Below are 22,387 nucleotides of genomic sequence, written 5' to 3'. Positions count from 1 at the left end.
AATGATTCCATGGGAGGAGAATGTTCTGGTGGTGAGATAAAGTGCAGAGTGTTACTCAAACGTGTGCATTGCACGGCCCCATCAGTCTGGGAGGATGACCGCATCTTCTGCTGATGTTTGAACAGACTGGGATTTCATCGTCTGAAGCTACTTCTAATAAAATGAGGACCTTCATGAGTCGTTTTTAACGGATTGTGCCAATCTCATCAGAAGGTGCAGTGGCTGTCGGTACGTTATTCAATCAAAGGATCTTTGGGGATGAAATATATTAAAGGAGATAACTCAACTTTGAGCAAGATATTCATCGCAGCTGGGAATGCCAATGGTGAATATCCAATAACCACGAATATTATTGAAAAAGGAGTGGAGCCTGGCTCAAATTCACATGGGGCAGTGCTCATCTCTCTAAGGGGCTCTGATCCAATTGTGGAAATTCCACATTCCTCTGGTGGGGACCATCCAAGCACTCTTGATTTCTCACAACGTGCTACTTTTCTTCTAGCCCAAGTCGACCCCCGTTCTGAATTTTTAATTATCAAAAGTTTGATTGTAATGAGCACTCTAACCACAGTACACCTTGGCCAGAGGACAAACATTAAGTGGTAAAATGGTGTTTTTTAAAAAAAATGCCAATGTCTTAATTTTCAAAAGCAACAATTTAAATTCACAGCAGGCCACAACCCAAAAACGTTTCTGGAAAATGGAAACAGGCACAGGTTTGCCATGTGGTGTTCTTAATACTGAAATGCACATCCTGGTGGTAAATTTTTGGCTCCCAAATATGCCAGGTCACCATGAAATTAAACTCTGCGGTAAAAGGAGAGTAATGAAGTCACCTTTCAACACTTGCGATGAGAGAGGCAAAAAATCATCGAGTGGCAATCAATAGTGGCAGAGAGCGTGACGTACTTACGTGTAGCTGAAAAGCTTTCACTCAACCCCTTAGGGTCGCAGTGAAAAGCGCCCTTGTCAGTATCGGCATGTTTATCTGACTTTCGTTTGAAAACTTTAAAAAACGTGCGATGAATGGAGAATATGTTCACGCCACCCAGGCAGGTGGCGCTACTGGTCGAATGCAAGACTCAAAATCTTAATGTTGTGTGTTCATTCCCTGTCAAGTTTCAACTGAGTCTATTGCAATTTATCCGATTGTACCTTCTGGGACAATAACATCAAGCATTGCCTTGTGGGAAATCAACTGTGGTTCTGCTGAATGATTCAGTTCTAGAAGAGGCTTCCATCACGAGCATCAAAACTTTGGACATCGTGCCGAACAACATATGGCTATAGAAAACACATCAGTGAGCTGTAGTCAAGAGTGGTTGTCTAATTAAATGAGACTGGCTCTGTCATGGCCATGCGGAATTTACACCACTGGTTCAGGGCTGCCATTAGATATAAGCACTGCCTTAATGCTGGATGGAGCAGCGTCTTCTTCTTCTTCGTACGGCTGATGTTGTGCAAAAACTGTACATTCACATTGGGGTGGTTGAGTCAGCTAATTGCATATTCTTAGGTTTTTTCGGTAAAGTCACGTAGGTAAAAACATTAAAAAAGTAAAATAAAATAAAAATCACGACGTTTCGGAGGCAACACAAGCTTCCGTCTTGCCTCCGAAACGTCGTGTTTTTATTTTATTTTACTTTTTTAATGTTTTTACCTACGTGACTTTACCGAAAAAAACTAAGAATATGAATCATTGCAGTCACGAAAGCTTCAGCTAATTTCGTCAGGAATAGCGGAGTGTATCACTGTTGATGATGTCTCTTTCACATTTGTGAACCGGGCACTGGGTCATTGTCATACTCCATGGTTCTGTTCTGGGCGGAGACCACAATCGCACACGAGTGTAGAGTTTTCGATTTTCCGTTTGTGCATCATCAAATATCCGCATCTACTGCTGCCATTGTGCGGATGCGGTTTAGGGTTGCTGCCCATAAGCTTCGTGAAAGATCGAAGCCGGGGATCATCTGTGTCGAGCCTCTCACGAGGTGTTTGTTTGGGACTATTTGTGAACTCCTTTCGGCTTTCCAAGCATCATCGTCATCTGCGTTGAGGTTGTATTGTTGAAGGCTAAGGGCATAGGTCACAAAGGGACTCGCTGCGTGACTTCTATCGGTGGCGAGGGACGGTTTAGAGATCCTCCTCGTGGTGGATGGCGGCTGACGCTCGTTTCCCAAGATTCGCTGGATTTCCCGGAGGGTTGCGGCATCACGACGACGAACGGACGGGACAGCGTCGACCCTAGAGTTCCAGCGATGCACCACCGCATCGCTGGATGGAGCAGCGTCTTCTTCTTCTTCGTACGGCTGATGTTGTGCAAAAACTGTACATTCACATTGGGGTGGTTGAGTCAGCTAATTGCATATTCTTAGGTTTTTTCGGTAAAGTCACGTAGGTAAAAACATTAAAAAAGTAAAATAAAATAAAAATCACGACGTTTCGGAGGCAACACAAGCTTCCGTCTTGCCTCCGAAGCGTCGTGTTTTTATTTTATTTTACTTTTTTAATGTTTTTACCACCGCATCGCGGCGTTCAGTAAGGACATCAACATGTGTCGAGTGTGGCTACTTCTGGCCAATAGCGATGCCGCACAGTAATCAGCTACGAGGTGCACAAGTTGCCGCTGCTGATGTCACCAGCTTTGTGCTCGCCACTTTCTGGACCAAGTTGGCCCAAGTTGTCTTCATCTGAACGGCTGCCTTCTTCAGGTGGTCATGTGAGGTTAGCGCGCGGTCCAGCTTCACTCCTATATAGGTTGGAGTTGGGTCATGTTGCTGCAGAGTGTTGCCGCAAAAGGACACTTTGAGGGTACGCTTAGCGTTTCGTTACCAAGTTTAACTGGACTGTGATGTGAACGTTGGAGTCCCGTTAGCAGTCGTGGAAATTGCATGCTTGTGTGCCATCTAGTGGTCGTATTATTGTATTTAGTTCGGTTTAAAACGTAGGCTTTCGCGAACAATATTATCCATAATTGAGGTTTTTTTTGGGTTAGATCGCGGAAATATGTGTCGCTCAACCGAAACAGGAGGATTTCTCCGCAATTCTGGCTGTCACCTGACGAGGCTGGTTGCAATTACCGGCGAAACGACACGATACTACTCGAATTATAAATGTCGTGGGTTTACTCTCTCACGCACCGGTGTAATGAACTCATAACAAATTGGCCCGTTTTGTTTATGTGACAACCCTTACTTATTGGCTGTGTCGGGTGGTGGCGGATTTAACGACACATTTATATTGACACGAACTAACCCAAAAACCTCTTTTTTGTATTCAGCTCTACCGCTTCCAGTGTCTATATTGATTGGCGAGTCTTGTGAAAACTAAACTATAGGATGCTAAAACATATCCACTTTTTTAATGACTCTATTATTAAGTAACATTCCAATCTGTAATGTCAATTTCCAACTTCTGATTAATATTTACAAATTTGCATTGTGTCACATTTTAATAGGCTGCACCGAATAAGGCAAAAGCCAAGTCAAAGTAATGTCTGCACAAATGGGCATGGGACAGTGGTTTTCTTAATTAGTTTTTCATAAAAAAAAATATTCCTGACATCTAAAAAGTGTGACTGCTTTTATGGTCTGTGGACTGGTGATGGGTGCTTTTAAAAGTGACATTCATAAGGTATCGAGGCATATTTTATCACAAAGCCAAAAGCCTTTAAAATATCAGATTTTGGTCCACATGTGTATTTACATAATACAAATATTAATCAATGTGTCCTTACCGTTGGCAGCCGTTAATGATATTATACTTATGTGGTCATTGCTTTGAAAAAAAATAGTTTTTACGATTGTGGTGTGAGCTGAAATGCATTCCTTCTTTCGTGCTTGCTACTATTATATACCACTCAAATAGAAGCAGTAATAGGAAAATAAACATGGGAAGGAGCCCTAGGCAGGAAAGGAGTTTAAAAAACCTGACACGTCCTGGATGTCCGCCAAGAAAACTTTCACAAAAGAGTGGAGCGGATCAATGTGGGTGGAATGCAACACTGCATCAGACCACCTATGGAAAAGCACAGATCAATGACATATGAAAGCCCATAGTTGGCTCAGAGCAGACGTCATCTTGAACACATGGCCAAAGTGTCCATTAGTTTAATTGCATTGCAACCATGCCTTTTAAAAAACGGAAAGAATTTTTGTTTCATTCCCACCTTAATTGGACAAGGATTGACAACAGAAGCTGGACCCTGCTTTTGGTGAGAATTTACTTGGCCAATTTCAAACGCACGTCCCAAAAAGGCTGCAGCGTTCACTGTCACATTGCCTTTTCTGAATTGTGCTACTGTTTTTCTTACATTAAAACTCCTGCTGTTCTAGACCATACATAGGCTGAACGTTTTGGTAAAACCCAGGGGCATTCTGGGGGTTTGTTGAAATCGTTCTTGCTAGGTATGCATCACCACCGGTGTACGTTATTCACAAAAATTTGTATCAAGAGCCACTCACACCAACATGTTTTTTTTTTTAAATCTAACACTCTGGTGTAAAGTGCTCCATAAAGATGGAGATTGAAATTCATTATTTTGTAATTGGGAGAGACATAAAAAAAACTGGTGAGCCTGTAATTTAGCATTTTGAAATGGCATATGCTTGCCAAGAGTAATATCCAGATTTGATGCCAGAAAAACTAAAGTCAAGGTGTGTCAAATGAGTTTAAAGCATTGATCACCTTTTTTGGTGGCTCTCCAGAGGATATTTCACATTTCTATGATAGGGGCCGGTATGGTTACTGGGGACTCTAAGAGGTATGATGCACTGATTTTTTACCTCAACTGGTATTTGAACTAGCAACCATCTGCTTGTTAGTTAACTGTTTTGACCATTGTACGACCTACATGGATTTATTATCAGCGTGGACATACATACAAACATACACATATATATACACGTCTATCTGTCGCTAGCCATTTTCATCCTATTGTATAAATAAAACAAATGTGTTTGGCACGTGTAGTGATCAAACCCATAGTCTGAGCATCACACTGAAGGGCCTTTGATCCGTTCTTCTTACGTGAAAATGAAAATGCCCAGGGAACATTTCACAAGCAAGTGTCAAATAAGACATTCCACAGCAGCATCTAAATCCCAAAAGGCACTTACAGAACCACAAATGAGTCACTTTACAAAGTGATAAGGTGAAGTTCTCCCTTTAGATTTGTCAGGAGATCCACAGGTGGTTGAGATGGATATTAAACAAAACTGTACACTTAAACACACATGTGCTCTAATTTAATCATTTTACCATAATTCCAGTCATTTTATTACAAACAACGCATTGTTCCCTTTTTTGTTTTGACTGCATTAGTCTTCTATCACCCGGCCAGGTTGCTCTGGTTGGAGCGCTCAGGTTACGAGTTCAAATCCCAAGCGGCAGGGCTTTCTCAGCCCATAGTCCCTCCAGCATGTAATCCATTCCCGGATTTGCCATGGATCGGTGGAATTTCCACGACTGGCTGAGCTTCTCACACAGAGATGAACGTCATCCCAATGATAATTTCATCTTAGAGGCACTTTTGGCAATCGCTACGCTTAAATTTATTGGTGGACTGTACAGCTATGCTCCCGTGTCTATGTTTGGTCAAACAAACCCTGCTATGACCGACGTGAAATGGGGAGGCTTTAATCCAGGAGTGGATTGACAAAGGGCTATAAATATATAGTATGATCAATGCACGATTTCTCAGAAGCGTTAACATCACCATGCGTCTTTCATCGTGGTCATACCTAACGGCCCATCGGATACGCATTTCACTGGCCCACAGTCTCTCCCCTAAAATTACCAATGCGGTCCATGGTGAGAGTGAGAGTCATAAATGTTATTATTGCATGACTATAAGAACCATATTATCTGTAGACGACAGATAAACTGGCTCCGACCATAGGAATGTGGAATTTCCACGGCAGGCTCATGGCGGCCAATGGAGATAGGTGCCGATCAGTACTTCTTCGAGCATGCAGTCACTTTAGTTTTGACTTTATCAGGACAGTGCAGATCTCGGATGCTAAGCAGATTTGAGCCTGGATAACGCTTAGATCGGTGACCACCATGCCCAACCGGGTTGGTTGTACATGGTGGACAGCAGAGGACAGCGCAGCAAATCGATTGTACTGCTTCTATTGTTCCGTGGCAATGCTCCTCGCCTTCACCAACCTACTCTGACCAGCTTGGTGAAGCATGGTGAAGTAACCCCCATGACCCGAACAGTGTGGGGAGGCCATCATCCAGCAGCGAATTGACAGAGGTTGTCCATGTGCATATTATTCCAAGAAAACATGCCCCATCACAATCATCTTCATTCACGTGTAGACTCAATGGCAGTCTTATGGCATTTGTTACCTCTTAAACCATGGGCAACCATGTCTCTATACAGGTGTTGCAGATACTTGGCTGGACCAAGTGTCAGTTGCAACGTGTGTTGCGTATGTTGATCGCTTGGATTATTGAATAGCGGACCAAAATGGTCCATGGAGACTGAATTTCTGCAGAGATATGTGTTTTTTAAGCAGGTCTATTGATTTTAATATATCTTTAAAAAAATAATCAAGTCCAAAGTCAAAGTCTAGGCATTGGGCATTGAGGCAACCGCTCATCTCGATTGATCACCCAGACCTTGGTACTCACATCCTGAGCGCCAGTCACTGAATCAAGACTTCCCACATTGTTGGCACTAATTGCATTAACCCCTAAAGTAATCATGCCCTGGTTCATTCCCCAACCAAGATTTTAAATGGCAACGCAGATTTGAGCCCCTGGCAACCGTCTCTGATTATGGATCAAGTGCTCTTGCCACAAATCGAATTAGTAAAAACATGTTCACGTTCGACAAGAATGTATGAAAGTGAAAATCCAAGTGGAACATGAATTATCACAGAAGCCATGAACACAAATTGACCGTCACTGCTTTGGAGACACCCATATATGGCCACGTACTCTATCGGCCTAATTTCCTTTGGCCGTGGTTCCTAAAATAAACTTTTATTTCACCAGTTAAGGCCCACTGAGCGGTACAGATCTTTTTCAGAAGCGACCTGGCCACAAATGATAACCCAACGAAGTGGCTTCTCACGTGGACATTTATAGCAGCCAAATACTCTCAATGCATGTTTCTAAATGTGTATGGAAAAACGGAGGACCCGGAGAAAAATTCCACGCGACCACGGGGAGAACATGCACACTCCAAATATACAGGCATCAGGATCGGGGTAAAACCCACAAGCGAGGTCGTTAACACCTCGCCACCGTGGTGCCACTATTAGTACGTCCAATGAAGAACATACCGTATAGCATTGTCTGATGCTTCTGGATCAGTGATTCATGAAAGTTAGTAGTGATCTCCGGCTAATGTGTCCGTTGCTTAAAAAAGAAACGGAAAAAAAATAGGAACAAGACCTGCAATGCTGTCTGCACATTTGCGTCAGTGTGGTCATTTGTATGCGCATGCCTGAAGGGGAGAATGCTTCTTCAGAAATAGATTGCCCTTGAATATCACTCTTACGTGTCCTACGGCTAGGCAGGCGGCGTCTGGCGCGATAACGCTTAGCATCATATTTGGTGGGGCCGTCTGAGGCACACAATGCCCAGCTGTTCGCGAGCACCTATAAATAACAAAATAAGCGCCGCTGAGAGCCAATGCAAAGGGCAGCAGAGCAAATGAATGAGCCCTAGGCATTCAGTTGCTACTGAAACTCTACAACTGATGCTTTCCTTTTTTAATTGCATATCATTACTATACCGTATACCATTAATGGCCAGTCATTTTGTTTATTAACAATAATTGTATAATTTTCATGGTGCGAGTGGCGGGGTATAAGTTGTTTGGCAACGTGTACAATCTGTGTTGGGACTTGACTCAAACCATCATCTCTCCAGGGTCGTTTAAAGGGCGGGCCGCGGTGGTTAGATGTTTACTACCTTGCCTAGCTCACAGGAGGTCATTGATTCGATCCAGACTCTAACGCCTGTTTATTTGGAGTTTGCATGTTCTACCCGTGGTCGCGTTGATTTTTCTCCAGGTCCTCCGGTTGTTCCCTCCACATTTGAAAACATGCGTTGAGAGTATTTGGCTGTGATGAAATGTCCACACGATAAGCAAGATACTTGGTTGAGCTATCAATTGTGGCTTCTGAAACAGAGCTATATAGCTCAGTGGGCCTTACCTGGTAATTTATTTTGTTATATATTTTTAGTGTTGGTTTACTTTACCCGACAGAGGAAGGAGACACTTTTGGCTCTGAAGTGAACGTTGCGCTTGAATTATTCTCTCGTATTTATAGTTACTCTGTATCAGCATTTATTTATATATTAATATTACCATTGCATTTTTTTCAATTCCATTTACTAAGTTCCAGGTAAGAGCCCTGTTAAAACCGGACGTCTCTTTTTCAAGAGATGGCTTTTACCTTGCGGAAAAATACGAATCAATTATGTGCCTTGAAGCAGGCTGGACAATGCAGTCATGCCAATTTGGACAGTGCATAATTTACTTTCGCCAGAATGTGTACTTCTTACTTCGTATGACCGTTTTGTTTTCAGTACATGTTTGATCACTTTGAAATATAGCAAATCGATGACAAATTCAATGTTCTGACAGGACGACCGCATGGTGAGCAACAAATGGATTTTACTTTTGTTTAAGCTTCAAGATTTGTTTGACTGTTATTTTAGGTGTAATATGCCTCACTTATAACGAGTCTTCTAACATACTACATTTTTACTAAATTACTGCATAGAAAAATAAGTTGTCATATTCGCCCAGTTTATGTTGTATATCATCATTTCAGAAGTGGCAGGGACTAGGGCTACTTGGTTGCTATTTTAGGCTAAATCAGAAAAACATTTAGCGCCTTAGTCCTTAAGTCTATACTTTATGGAATTTTTTAAATGGAATTCTAATATTTAATTTTTCCTTTCTTAGTAGTTTCTGTCTTCTTGTTTGGACTTGCTGTTCATAGATTGTTATTGGCTTCTTGCTTTGTGTATTTCGTATTTAAAATAATTTACTCATATGTAATTGATGACACTGAAATTTTGCAATATATTTGAAAATTTAGCGTAGCTTTTATTTTATTTTAGGTCATCCCACCCTCCCCAGTCTTCCAATATGTGAAGGGGAGCGTTATTTTTCGAAGCTAACGCTGATTAAAAAAAACTCTCTCCGACAAACCACAGGTAAACGCTTGTCTTCCCTTGCCCCGTTGAGAATGAGAGTGTACCGGTCCGTGGCCTGTTAGGAACCGGGCCGCCCAGCAGGAGGTGAGAGCGGTGAGTCCGCGCGTGGGCCGCCATTTTATTATTTACCACTTCCATCCGCGCCTCTTTCCCGCACTGCGCGCTTGTCTCGGTCACAGTGTTGGTAAGCCCACAAGCTCTAACCCCAGTAGCCAAAATGAGTAAAAAAACAAACGTCGCTGGAGATTCATCTTCTTGGTTCTTTCGGTAAAGTCACGTAGAAGGGAAATAATAAAATAATAAAAATAAAACATAATCAAATACAATTCTCACGACGTTTCGGCCACAACGCAAGCAGCCGTCCTCAGGTGAAGAACAGGTCTGTCGGTAAAGTCACGTAGAAGGGAAATAATAAAATAATAAAAATAAAACATAATTCTCACGACGTTTTGGCCACAATGCAAACATTGTGCCAACAATTTCCTTTAAAACGTGTTTCATAAAGCTATATGATTATAGCCAGTGGCGGCTCCTGCAAAATCTCTCAGGGGGGGCAAATGTCTGGATGATTGATAAGGATAAGGTCCACCCATGCAATGGATAAATTAACAGCTTAAGCATGTAAAGACAACTTCACTTCTTTAATATTAATGAAAAATAAAGTGACTCTTACAATACATCTTGTTTGTTTCTATACTCACTATTAAAACAAACCACTCAAGTTTCTTTTATTAAAGATTCCACTAGGTGGCGACAAATTATATTGTTGGATGAAACGTGCTTACGTATGATGACGTAAGCACGTATGATGACGTAAGCACGTTAGGGCGAGCCCTCCCGGAAGCCATAGAGAATGCATTGCAGCGCCCCCGTTCGAAAAAAAACATCTTTGAATGTAAGTCTATGGGACCACTCGGGGCGATTCTCAGCTGGAGGGAAATCGCCCAAAAAGAGGCGGTACTCCACAGAACGTAGCATGACGCTGATTGGACTATATCCAGAGGCACAGTGACGGCTAGCGTGACTCTGTGGTTGAATGACATTGGTGGTGCGTCGCCCAATCGCCCTAATGAAGAAACCGCCCCTGATTATAGCTTTGTAAATCAGTACGTTGTAAAGAGGGGTTTAAAATTCGCAGCCTGTCACTTAAATTGGTAGCTTGAGTAAGTACGCATTGGTATGTAGGCCTGCATTAATCCAAGTTGTGTTGTAAATCCATGACATAGCAATTAACAACATTTAAACTCAACACCATCGTCAATGACACTGGCCGTAAAATAATAATAAAAATCGATACCGTAATAGACAATATCGGGCAAAGGCCCTTCGTTCATACCAGATAACGGTTAGGATCATTCATGTGCTATGAAAAATAGCCATTGTCCAAAACGTTGCCTATTTTAGATTTTTTCTTCTTTCAAGACCACTGTTATTGCCAAATGCGTTAAGTTATTTTGTGTTCATTGTGCTTGTACACCAGCGCCAAAGTAGAAGCATCACCGAATAATTAGTTTAACATTGCAATTGTGCGCTTACTCTGCCATCTAGTGGCGTGTCTCATTGGAAATCTACGCGTGGGTTCTCATTTAACAGTGCCTGGTAGAGAAACACGTGACATTTAAGCAACGATATCCCCGTGGTGCTGTCATCATCATGTCTCCAGATAAAATAAAAGTTGGAAATGAAAAACGCTGCTAGCTAGCAATACACCTCCTTCTGCCATAGATTAGCTCCACAATAATATGACATCAGATGTCTTTCTAAGTCACTTCAATAGGCATCTTTATCCTCACTGGAAGCACACCACAAGGCCTGGGAAGAGCGTTATTTACTTACAAACAAAATATAAATGTTTTGTCATCAAAACTGGAACAATCCAAATTCATTGAAAAACACCTTGACAGTAATATCATGGAGGCTTTGGTGGCAGCAAAGGCCATTTGCATGTAAGAAGATGAACTCTATAAGAACAGCTCCGTGTGTTGCCATCCCATTTCTCAGCACAGAGCTGGATTCGTGCCCGAGTTCTCCGGGACAGATTCTTCCAAGTGGATGATAGCTGCTCATTCTAAAAGCAGTTCCGCAAAGCTGTTTAGAGTTCCTCAATATTCGTCAGTCTTAAATGTGACGCATTCTCCTCGATAATTTCCCAAAAAGGGGAAGCCCACGTGTGGGCTACGTAGCAGCCACAACATATTCGATTTTCTACAAATCCGTCGTCCACTGAATTCCTTGTTAAATATATTCTCGAATTGCGAGGACGTAATGTGCTGGAGCCTTATCATGCAAATGGACTTTGTGGTCACGATAGCAGAGAAATTCATTCAAATTTCCCGACCCGTGTCAATCCGCTCTTGTATGAAGGACCACTCGTGATGTGTCGGTCATGGCGAATGTTTATCCACACTTCACTATGCTGGTCAATAGAGGTTTGTGAAGGGGTGAACCGGCTCATAAATAGCTCACAACTGATATCATTTCAGTTTTCATTTCATTTATTTGGTATAGCTCTGTGAGTCATTCGGCTCTTGAATCGGGTGCAACCGCAACAAACAAAAAGCAAACAATATCAGTCTTGGCTGGGAAATGAACTCTGCTCCCTGAATGTTTTATCTCGAACCACTGCGCATACAACTAGAAATGCATAACATTAATGTTAAACAGTATTGATTCCCCGAAACTATGATCACATAAACTGAAATGCACCCTATCTTATCAGAACTGAAAGCTAAGTAGGTTTGAGCCTGGACAGTGTTTGGCCAGGCAACCACCACCATGCCATAACATAAAGTTATAGACTACAGAACTGCATGTTGGACAGTAGAGGGCAGTACAACAATGCCTTTGTTGTGTTGTACTTCTATGCGCCCATATCTATGCAACTCACCTTCACCAACCCGCACTGACCAGCACGGCGAGGTATGGTGAAATAAACCGCCTCGACGCACATGGCATGGGGAGACCCTCCTTCAGCAGTGGTTTGACAAAGGGCTGTAAATGCATTTTTCTTTGGTTCTTTCGGTAAAGTTACGTAGATAGAAAACATATAATAAAAATAAAGTGAATGAAAATTTTAACGATGAAAATAAAATAATTATTATTTCATTTTTATCATTTATATTTTTTTAAATGATGAAAATAAAATACTTTTTATTTATAAAGTAAAATATTTTTTCTTTTATTTTTATCATTTATATTTTTATTCACTTTAATTTTATTATAATTTTTCTATCTACGTGACTTTACCGAAAGAACCAAAGAATATTAATTCCTACAGTCACGAAAGTTTTAAGTCAAAATGTAAATGCATTGCCCACGGCTGTTGTACATGGTGAGCATTTGCACAGCCGATGATGCTGGAAAACGTCTTCTAAATGGAACACCTCTAAAGAGACGTGTGTTTACCGGGCGTAGACTTTCAACTTACCATGAGAACACGCCTTGGTATGTTATTTTGTACCAGGGGAGGGTGTTAGTCGGGATGTTCTGGTATGTTATTTCTACCAGAGAGGCAGGAAACACTAAAAAAGGTCCCATTGGCACGTGTGAAAATGTCAACATTTAAATAAATAAATAAAAACCACCCACAAAACGAGTGTAAGATTTTGAGAAAGATAAAAAAATGACATACATCCCCCGGGGCTAACTTAAATGTCGAAGTTCGTAATTTAATTCACGAATATTTTTGGATAAATTAAATATATATAGTGGGTAAGTCTAACGCAAACTAACACTGTTATATTGATGGGCACGGGTGAAACAATGCAAGATGTGCCACCAGAATAATAAAATGATAATACAAACTCAGTTTTCTATAGTGCAATTCTCACAAGGCCTCAAATTGTTTTACATGAAGCTTAAGTTATGGAGAAAGCCTGTAAAACACAGGTGAAGTTTACAGAGGCGATTTAATATGTGTAAAAACTAAAATTCCCTAATTGACCGAGGAAAAGGAATTCCAAAATTGGCGGAGCCTGGCTGCAAAAAGCTCCGTCTCATATTTGCTTTAATTAAATACAACATTGAAGAATGTTCAGCTTCGCCAATTTTATTTCCACAAATTTTGTCCTTGAAAAAAAGTTGCAGAGCTTTCATTATATTGTGAGCTCTTTTTTAAAATCTCAAATCGTTTAACCGTTAGGTAGTGGAAAAAGTCAAGGCTTCTTTAAATATCACAAAATCAGCTCGCCCTGATGATATCCTGCCATTTTTTTCCTCTAAAATAATGTTCACACTTTCCTCATTTAACCACAAAGGCATTTATTTTAAGCTTTCATGAAGAAAAAAATCCTACATGATTAAAATTCATATTGGCATGAATTCTTTACGTAGAGATCTAAAACATATTTTAATACAGACTAATATAAAACGTTTGCATTGTCAAGGATTTTAGAGCGAGTAGTAAAACTAAATCGTACGTCATATTCAATAACTAATAAAAGTAAAAATTTAAAATGATCAAAATGCACATTTTGACACAGCATTAAGAAACTGACACCACAGTGCTAAATAATAACTGTTGTTATTTTTTATTGTAACCAAAATATGCCACCCACCTTCACCATTTTTGATCTATCAAAAATTACGACACACTTGAAGATATTTTTTAATTGCACGTTACTTTCTGACCTGAATTTTTTTAAACAATGTTTTATGGTTTTCCTACAATACAGAAAGATACAAAATGACTGTTTCTGTTTACCAAACATAACTCGTGTCCACCACCTTGATACGATTGGGTGCTATTCCATCACAATTCTCAAGCATCGGCGATCATTCCTTTGTAACGTGTCCCACCCAAGCCTCATCTGTCTGTCAATATATATCTTCTTGTTTCCTTCGGTAAAGTCACGTAGAAGGGAAATAATAAAATAATAATTAATAAACCATAATAAAATACAATTCTCACCAAAAAATAAGAATAATTTGTATTATTTTAATATTTCCCTTCTACGTGACTTTACAGAAAGAATCAAGAAGATGAATCCCTACAGTCACGAAAGCTTTAAATCGAAATGTCAATATATACTTTTTTTTTATAATCGTGGATGCAGAGCGCAGGCCCAAAATCTCCAAAACACCCAGCAGCTTGCAACAAACAACACCGTTGAAGGTGTAAGAGAAGAAAATACTAATAGTTAATGTTTCTTGATTTGAGAAAGGTTTTAAAGACCTCGGGGAAAGAAGCCAGGGAGGGAATTACAAAAGGATCACGGAGCTTACAAAGAAGCCGTCAGGGAGGTGGGTGAACACAGTGCCGCATTGATGAGACAAAACCATTGGCCTGGCAAATTGAGTTCTCAACGTGAGTGGAGGAATCAATGAGCGAAGCTCATGGGAACAGTAACCATGGAAGTAGCGATGGAATAGTGATAAGGAGGCGAATGCCTTCCGGTGAGTGAGTGGATGACTGGAGGGAATGATTGAGTGTTGGATTAAGCAATCAACCTGTTCGCTTTGCAGCAAGGTAAGAACTGGGCGCATATGATTTGCAATTCAATACGCGCATTGTGAGCCGTGAGAATGTATAGTTACCGGTAATTCGGTAAACTTTTTGGCTTTCTGAATATTCGTGTTGGAAGAGGTGTTTCAAAGTGGTGGGCGTACTCACACTTGACCCCACCGCGCGCGACCTTTCGATCGACTGTGGAAAATTCGGTGTTCACATTTGCGAGTTGGGCAGGACCAGCGGGACTTCATTAAGAAACTTGCATCGTTACTTCAACTGCAGCGCCGGGAGGTGAGAGTTGCACCGGTGACCTCTGGATCCCAAGCTCGTCCAGTTTCCCAAGCAGCACATCACCGCCTCCCCCATGTTTCCGAGTTCAAAGGGCGAAACGTGTTACGCTTATTAATAGACGCTTATATATGTGCGGTTAACGGTTAATGCAAAAAAAAATACTATTTCACAACCCGAGTACATGTAATAATAAATCTATTAATGTGCATCGTAACGTTTCTTATTCTTCTGCTTTAGCATGCAACTCGTGATGCGGCACAGGTGATCCGCGACTGCCATCAAGTGGTGGCGGCGTTGGATGTGAGAAAACTATCGGTCTTTGGTGGTGGTGGTGGTAGCCCTAAGCCAGCAATGAAAGTTCCACATGATCACAGCAGGGGACAGGACGACCACTGGCAACGTCCCACAACGTGGTATGCGTACGTGTGTTATCGACCCTGGGACAAGTGATGGTATGAGTCTACCCGCTGAAATGTATTTGAACTCCAAACGCATGCATACGAGTCAAACACTATGAACCACATCCCCTGCAGGCCATATTATATATTTGTAAAAACACTGTATACTGATTGCAATTAAATTCATAACAAAACTAATCAAATGAAGTAAAGATGAAATTGTAAACGCAGAGATCCAGAGGTGTGGACTCGAGTCATGTGACTTGGACTCGAGTCAGACTCGAGTCATGAATTTTATGACTTGCGACTCGACTTGGACTTGCATAACAATGACTTTGTCCCACCTATGAGATGTGGACTCGAGTCATGTGACTTGGACTCGAGTCAGACTCGAGTCATGAATTTGATGACTTGCGACTCGACTTGGACTTGCATAACAATGACTTTGTCCCACCTCTGCAGAGATCTAGCTTGGTTGTTGCACTTAACCGCTCCATGGCTGCGTCCCAGTAAATAAGGAAGGTTGGGCAATTGTTGGGGGAACGTTGCACGTTTACTGCGGTGTCGCAAATAACTTACTAGCAGCAGCAAAGCAATGAACAAGGAAAGCATGGGCGTTCGTGGTCGTGTGGAGGAGACCAGGTGAAGACAGCACTGCAGCACTTTCTCAAACAGGAGAGTTGAGCAAATTCCTCCAAATCACATGCCCATTCTCTTGGCCAGTCCTGAAGGCCATTAAACAAATTTCGATTTAAAGCTTTCGTGACTGCAGGGATTCATCTTCTTGGTTCTTTCGGTAAAGTCACGTAGAATGGAAATAATAAAATAATAAAAATAAAACATAAAATAATTCTCACGACGTTTCGGCCACAACGCAAGCAGCCGTCCTCAGGTGGAGAACAGGTCTGTCGAGAAGACAGAGTCTGAATGACACACCCCAGGCTTGGAGCGTCTATTTAAGCCATTAAACAACTCAACGGTGGAAAAAACGTTCGAGTTTAATCGGCCGTTTTACCAGCAGGTCAACGGAATCACCGTGTGAATAAAGGACGGTTCAGAGTTTTCGCAAATATTAATCGTGGCAGCACAGGCCCCAAAGTTGAACTCGACAAGCGCTCCACTTGCGGTGTTCGGGGTACATCCCTCACGTGGAACGAGCTCCACGAATCAGTGAAATTACTGTCGCCGCTCATTGGGATTTACAGCATTGACATCGGACAAGAAGCCGCGGATTTTTTCAAGGATAAATCTTCTCACAATAGATGTGAAATGAATCTTCCACAGGAGAATCGTAGAGCCGCACAGGTTCATTTCAAAGAAAACTATTCACACAGCTATCGTATAACTAGTCACATTCCAATCATATAAAACACACATATCCATACTCACAATTTATCTGTTTGTCTAAATTATGTAACTAATGTCTTTTTTTTTTATCAAACAGAATATCCAGACAGTATCGTCCAGCTAGTCCACAAGCGAACTTACCAAATGTAACAGTATTCCAGTCACCCTCCCATCCCACCCAGTGTGCACTGCGGTCCGCTAAGCGCATCAATAACAACTTCGCTCTCCTACAGAACAATGTGGCAACTAAGAACATGTTCCCATTCCTTCTGTCACCCACCTGACCTGTAAAGGCCCTTGTTTCACATTGCTTACAGATCCTGGAGCAGCAGTACTCATTCCAGCGCAATAGCTGCAACATCTGCATCCTTATCATCATCATCATCCTCAATTTGGTGCAGAGACTAAACGGATGTTTTCACAGGGAACACGAGTTCAAATGTACCAGGACCAATGTGGCGACCGCATATCGTGCAGAAGATACCCTGCCATGTGCATTAGTGAGACCCAGAGAAGGCTGATCGACCGCTTCAGGGAACAACGGAGATGTGTGACGCCATAGCTCACCTCATCAAACCAAGTCACTGGACATTTTATACCCACAGGACACAGCCTCGCTGACATGACCACATGTTGTTTTTTTTTCGATTTAAAGCTTTCGTGACTGCAGGGATTCATCTTCTTGGTTCTTTCGGTAAAGTCACGTAGAAGGGAAGTAATAAAATAATAAAAATAAAACATAATAAAATGAAATAATTCTCACGACGTTTCGGCTACAACGCAAGCAGCCGTCTTCAGGTGAAGAATGAGACACTACCAAGCTAGGAGCTTATATATAAACTGGGTTGGAGGTGGAAGAGCGCCTTAACAAAAAGCAGATGTTGTTTGTTGAACAACTTCACAGATTCACTCTCTCGCATACAGGTGGAAACAAGACTTGTGTTGATGCTACGAGCCAACAGGCTCCCATGCCTTAATTGAAGGATAAACCTCCAATAACTACTTGTGTTAGTAGACGCCATTTCAGAAATACAAATACAAGTTTAATGCAAATCCCTAATCTATGCATATTTATTTTGCAGTCATGCTGTGGTTCGTGTACGTGGGGTACACATGTTTGCTGACTCGTGTCTACACATTTGGTATCAAAACTGTTTTAGATCAGCAGATACCACGCTTTGCACTTTTAAATCTCGGTTGAAAACTCATTTTTTTTGTTTACTGCTTTTTGTGCTGGGTTGTTGTCCTTCCTCCCCACCTCCGATGAGCACGGTTGGCTACGTACGGTGCGAACGAAGTTCAACAGCATCCGAGCAGAAATGTTGTGTTTCAAAGAGAAGAATCTCATTCACGACCCTATTGTTTACAGCAGGTTTAATCAAACTATCAAATGTTGCCAGCGTTGGTGCCCACACAATAAGAAAACTCATTAGACTTCAGTTAGACAATCTGCAGAGAGTATTATGTGTTATTTTTTATCAAATGCAGATGACTCATTGCACTGCAGCAAGACCATAATCAGACACCACTCACCACCCAACTTCATCTACCAATATTTAAGAAGAGCAGTTGGCTAAAACATCAATATATTATGATTCTCTAAATAACAGTACAAATAAATCCTGTTATTTTTTTAGGTCGGGAGACTTTTTACTTTTGTCTTCGGTGTAACGTATATCTTATTCATAGTAAATCATATGGTGATTTTGCTGGGATCTCATGTATTGAAGGTATTCAATTGTGGGCATTAAAATGCACCAAGTACGATGCGGTTATATTCAACTCCAGATATAATGACACACCACAGTTAATCGAACGCTGAATGTATTTCATTTGAATCTGGCACCCATTCTTTACTTCCTCCACCCCACCCACAAAGCTAAGCCTACTCCCCAGGATTAACGTTCTTACAGAGAAATGAATCATCACGGGCAAAAAAAAAGACATTAGCTTTTCACCCTGACACTACAAATCACACTTTTATTACATCAGGTCACAAATCGGTCCAATGATGGGGTTGGGTTGTCTAAGAACAGAAAATGAGGATTATACTGTAATATTCCAACCACGCTTAGAGGTCTGATATTGATTGTGTAACATTTGAGTGATATAGTTGAATGAAAGGAGGCAATGGCGAGGTGTGGTGGCATTGGCATTGATGCCATCTTGACCTTAACTCACTCCTCCCCACTCTTAGTAGGATCCCTACTAGTTCGAGGTAGCCTAGGCAGTTAATCTCTGTATATTTTCATGATGGATGATCACTGCAGCGAATAAATATGTATATACACAGCAACACCTTGTTCACATAACCTGGAGAGGCTGTGAATTTAATGTGGCGATGATACCTGCTTAAACTGCTTTTCGTGTTTAGTTTGTTGTCCTTCCCCCGCACCTCCGATTAGCACGGTTGGCTACATGCGGTGCGAAAGAGTTAAACATACATACAGTGTTCTTGGTTCTTTCGGTAAAGTCACGTAGAAGGGAAATAATAAAATAATAAAAATAGAACAATAACATCCTCACGACGTTTCGATTGCAACACAAGCAATCGTCATCAGGTGTGAAAACCACAGCAAGAACATTTTCTTGCTGTGTGTTGCAATCCAAACGTCGTGATAATTTTATTGTTAATTTTATTTTTTCTACGTGACTTTACCGAAAGAACAAAGAATATGAATCCCTGTAGTCACGAAAGCTTTAAATCGAAAAATACATACAGTACATACATACCAGAGTGTTCTGGCTTTATCCTAATATTCAGATACATTATCATCATTTGTAATTGTTTAGCACTTTGCATGCAGTGTTACAATGGGGACAGGAGTACATTTTAAAATGTATGTGGACAGGCTAGTCCATGTAACTTTAGTGGTGCCAATTTGTTATAGATGTAAATGCTACGTAATTGAGGTATAATAAATACTGATTGTGATTTGGCCCAGCCGGAGTGCGTTTGATGATTTTGCAGAGGTTCACGGTTCGAATCCATTGGCAACCCTGGTTATTATTATGGTTCACTATGAAAATAATCGTCCGCTCCACAGCAGACATTAAACATCCCTGGAAGTCCTTCACAAAGGTAGACCAATGGTTCAATTTCCACCACTGGCTTCGGGTTGGAAAAACACATGAGCACTAACACAACGTTTTTTGAGCTGAGGAAAATAGGTAATGTTTACTTTTGAATGCTTACATAGTGGCTATTATTGAAGCTTCCTCCGAGGACTCTCTGCCCTTGTATCAGATCTCACCCAGACCGGTGGATGCTGCTAAGACACCAGTCCAGGACCAGCTTATGCGAACAAGTCCCTGTTTCATCCACCTATCGTGTAGCTCTGCCTGGTTCGACATGTAGGCTTGTCACTTGTGCAAAATAAATCAGGTGAACATGGGCTATCTTCTTCTTGGTTCTTTCGGTAAAGTCACGTAGAAGGGAAATAATAAAATAATAAAAATAAAACATAATAAAATAATTATCACGACGTTTCGGCCACAACGCAAGCAGCCGTCCTCAGGTGAAGACCAGGTCTGTCGGGCAGACGCAGCGTATGTTTTATTTTATTTATTTTATTATTTCCCTTCTACGTGACTTTACCGAAAGAACCAAGAAGATGAATCCCTGCAGTCACGAAAGCTTTAAATCGAAATGCCATCGGAACAACTGTTGATACATGGGCAAAATGTGCTTCAGGCTGGATACCGAGAGAAGGCAGAAGACAGCGTGAAAGATCGCGAGATTAAAGCAAACAGTTTGGAGGCCACTACTGTACTGAAACTAAGGAAAGAAATGGAAAAAAATTAACCCGTAAAAACAAAGTTTTTCACTATAAATCCTTTATATGCGTGGCGGCTAGAGTCCTCTCATCCTCTGGCTTGAGATGGCTGCCACCTATGGGTCAGATGATTGCCTGCCACCATTAAGCAATTGGTAATTAAATATAATTTATTTTTCCCTAAAAAGTGTAAAATTTTGGAAAAAATTTTTCACGAAAATAAATTGTCACGCACAACGAGTCTGTATGCAAAATGTCAGCTCGATTTGATCACGGGAAGTGGGTTAAAAAACGACCGAAAGATTTGCACGGTCGTAAGCGCGCAAGCAAGCAAGCAAGAGAACTTAATATAAAGGATTTAAAAATGGGGGATGCCTTTACCCAGCAGTGGGAAGTTGTACGATGCTTTGTGTTGCATTTGCATGGGTACTCGTGGTGGCAATTGAGTCGGTGATCTGAGGGCCATTTTCCCTGTTGCCGAACAGCATTTGGCCTCTGATATGGTCCCCATTCAGAGGCAGCTTCTCCAAATGGCTCGGGAGACATTCGAGTTCAACTCAAACAGGAAATCAAAGTTCATATGAAATCCTGGCTAAACAACATGAATAATAATAATGTTAAAGAGATCATCACATCCAGTGCTGTTGATTGCACCACACCTCACCATCGCGTCCTTCTCGATGTCAGATCTCGCAGGACTTGCACAGTTGACGACACCCAATCTCCAAGGTCTGCCCGTGGTCTTCCCACTCATGGAGTTTTACATTGAGGGTGTGGATATCGGTGTCTCTATATTAAGCGGTGCACACTTTGGTGCCTCCCATGTGTTGCTGTGTGCTAGAATTAACACTGTGGGTGGCTGTCAATGTGTTTGAGGATTTTACAAAAAATTGCAAATTAACAAAGAATGACAAAACACAAATTGGCAAATTACAAATTTAATGTTTTTTTTATGATATTCAGGATATTTTCTCTCATTTAGACAAATAAATTAAACTACAGTCACATTGTTTCCCTGACATGTATGTTTTATTTGAATTATTATGTTAATATGCCTTTATAGTATATATTTTTTATGCTGCGGGGTTGAGTGGTGGCACAGGTTATCATACTGTGCTATGAACCCGGCAACCCGAGTTCAAGTCCTGGTCGTGATTAACATCATTGACGAGTGATATCTGAACCAGTCTGAGGTCTATCCCAGACCGCATTGTCAGAAAGCCACATTGACCAGCATGAAGTATGGTATTAAAAAATACATTCTGACATGGCATTCAGAGGTCTTTATCCAGAAGTGGATTGACAACATTTATACTGCACTCAACTTTTTTGCAATTTTAATTGATTTTGGAATATTATCTTTCTGCCTGCTCCATAATTGCATTTTGCTTAACGCTCATGAAATTGCTCTTTGGTTCTTTCGGTAAAGTCACGTTGGTGAAAATAAAATAAAATAACTAAATTTAATCACTAAATAAAAAATAGTGATTTAGAAATAGTAATAGTGTAAGTTTGAATGCTGGTCCAGGGTTGACTCAGCCACTCGTCCTTCTGGGGTTGATACATTTTTGACCATTTTCGGTAAGATGCTGGTTTTCCTCTATCAGAATGTGGAATTACCACAACTAGCTGATAAGCCTCAATCTTGATGAACACCCAATGCTAATTTGAGCATAAAGACATTATGGCGTTTGTTTTACTGTTTTACAATGTAATAAACTTGAGAACATGTTATCCTACATGTTTATCCCAAGAAAGGTTGGTACTCCAAAGTCATCAGTCACCTCCCAAAGAAACACACCCATGTGTAAATATGCATGCTTCTAGCCCATTGTAAACATGGTAAGATTGGCCATGAATCGTCCGTTTTATTAGGGATTTTCATTTTTTGCTTTTTCCATTCATACCCCATTGATCTATAATGACCCTCCTGCTTTCTT

The sequence above is a fragment of the Lampetra fluviatilis genome, chromosome 3 (assembly GCF_964198595.1).
Source record: "Lampetra fluviatilis chromosome 3, kcLamFluv1.1, whole genome shotgun sequence".
NCBI lineage: Eukaryota > Metazoa > Chordata > Hyperoartia > Petromyzontiformes > Petromyzontidae > Lampetra > Lampetra fluviatilis.
Note: the sequence above shows the minus strand (reverse complement) of the source record.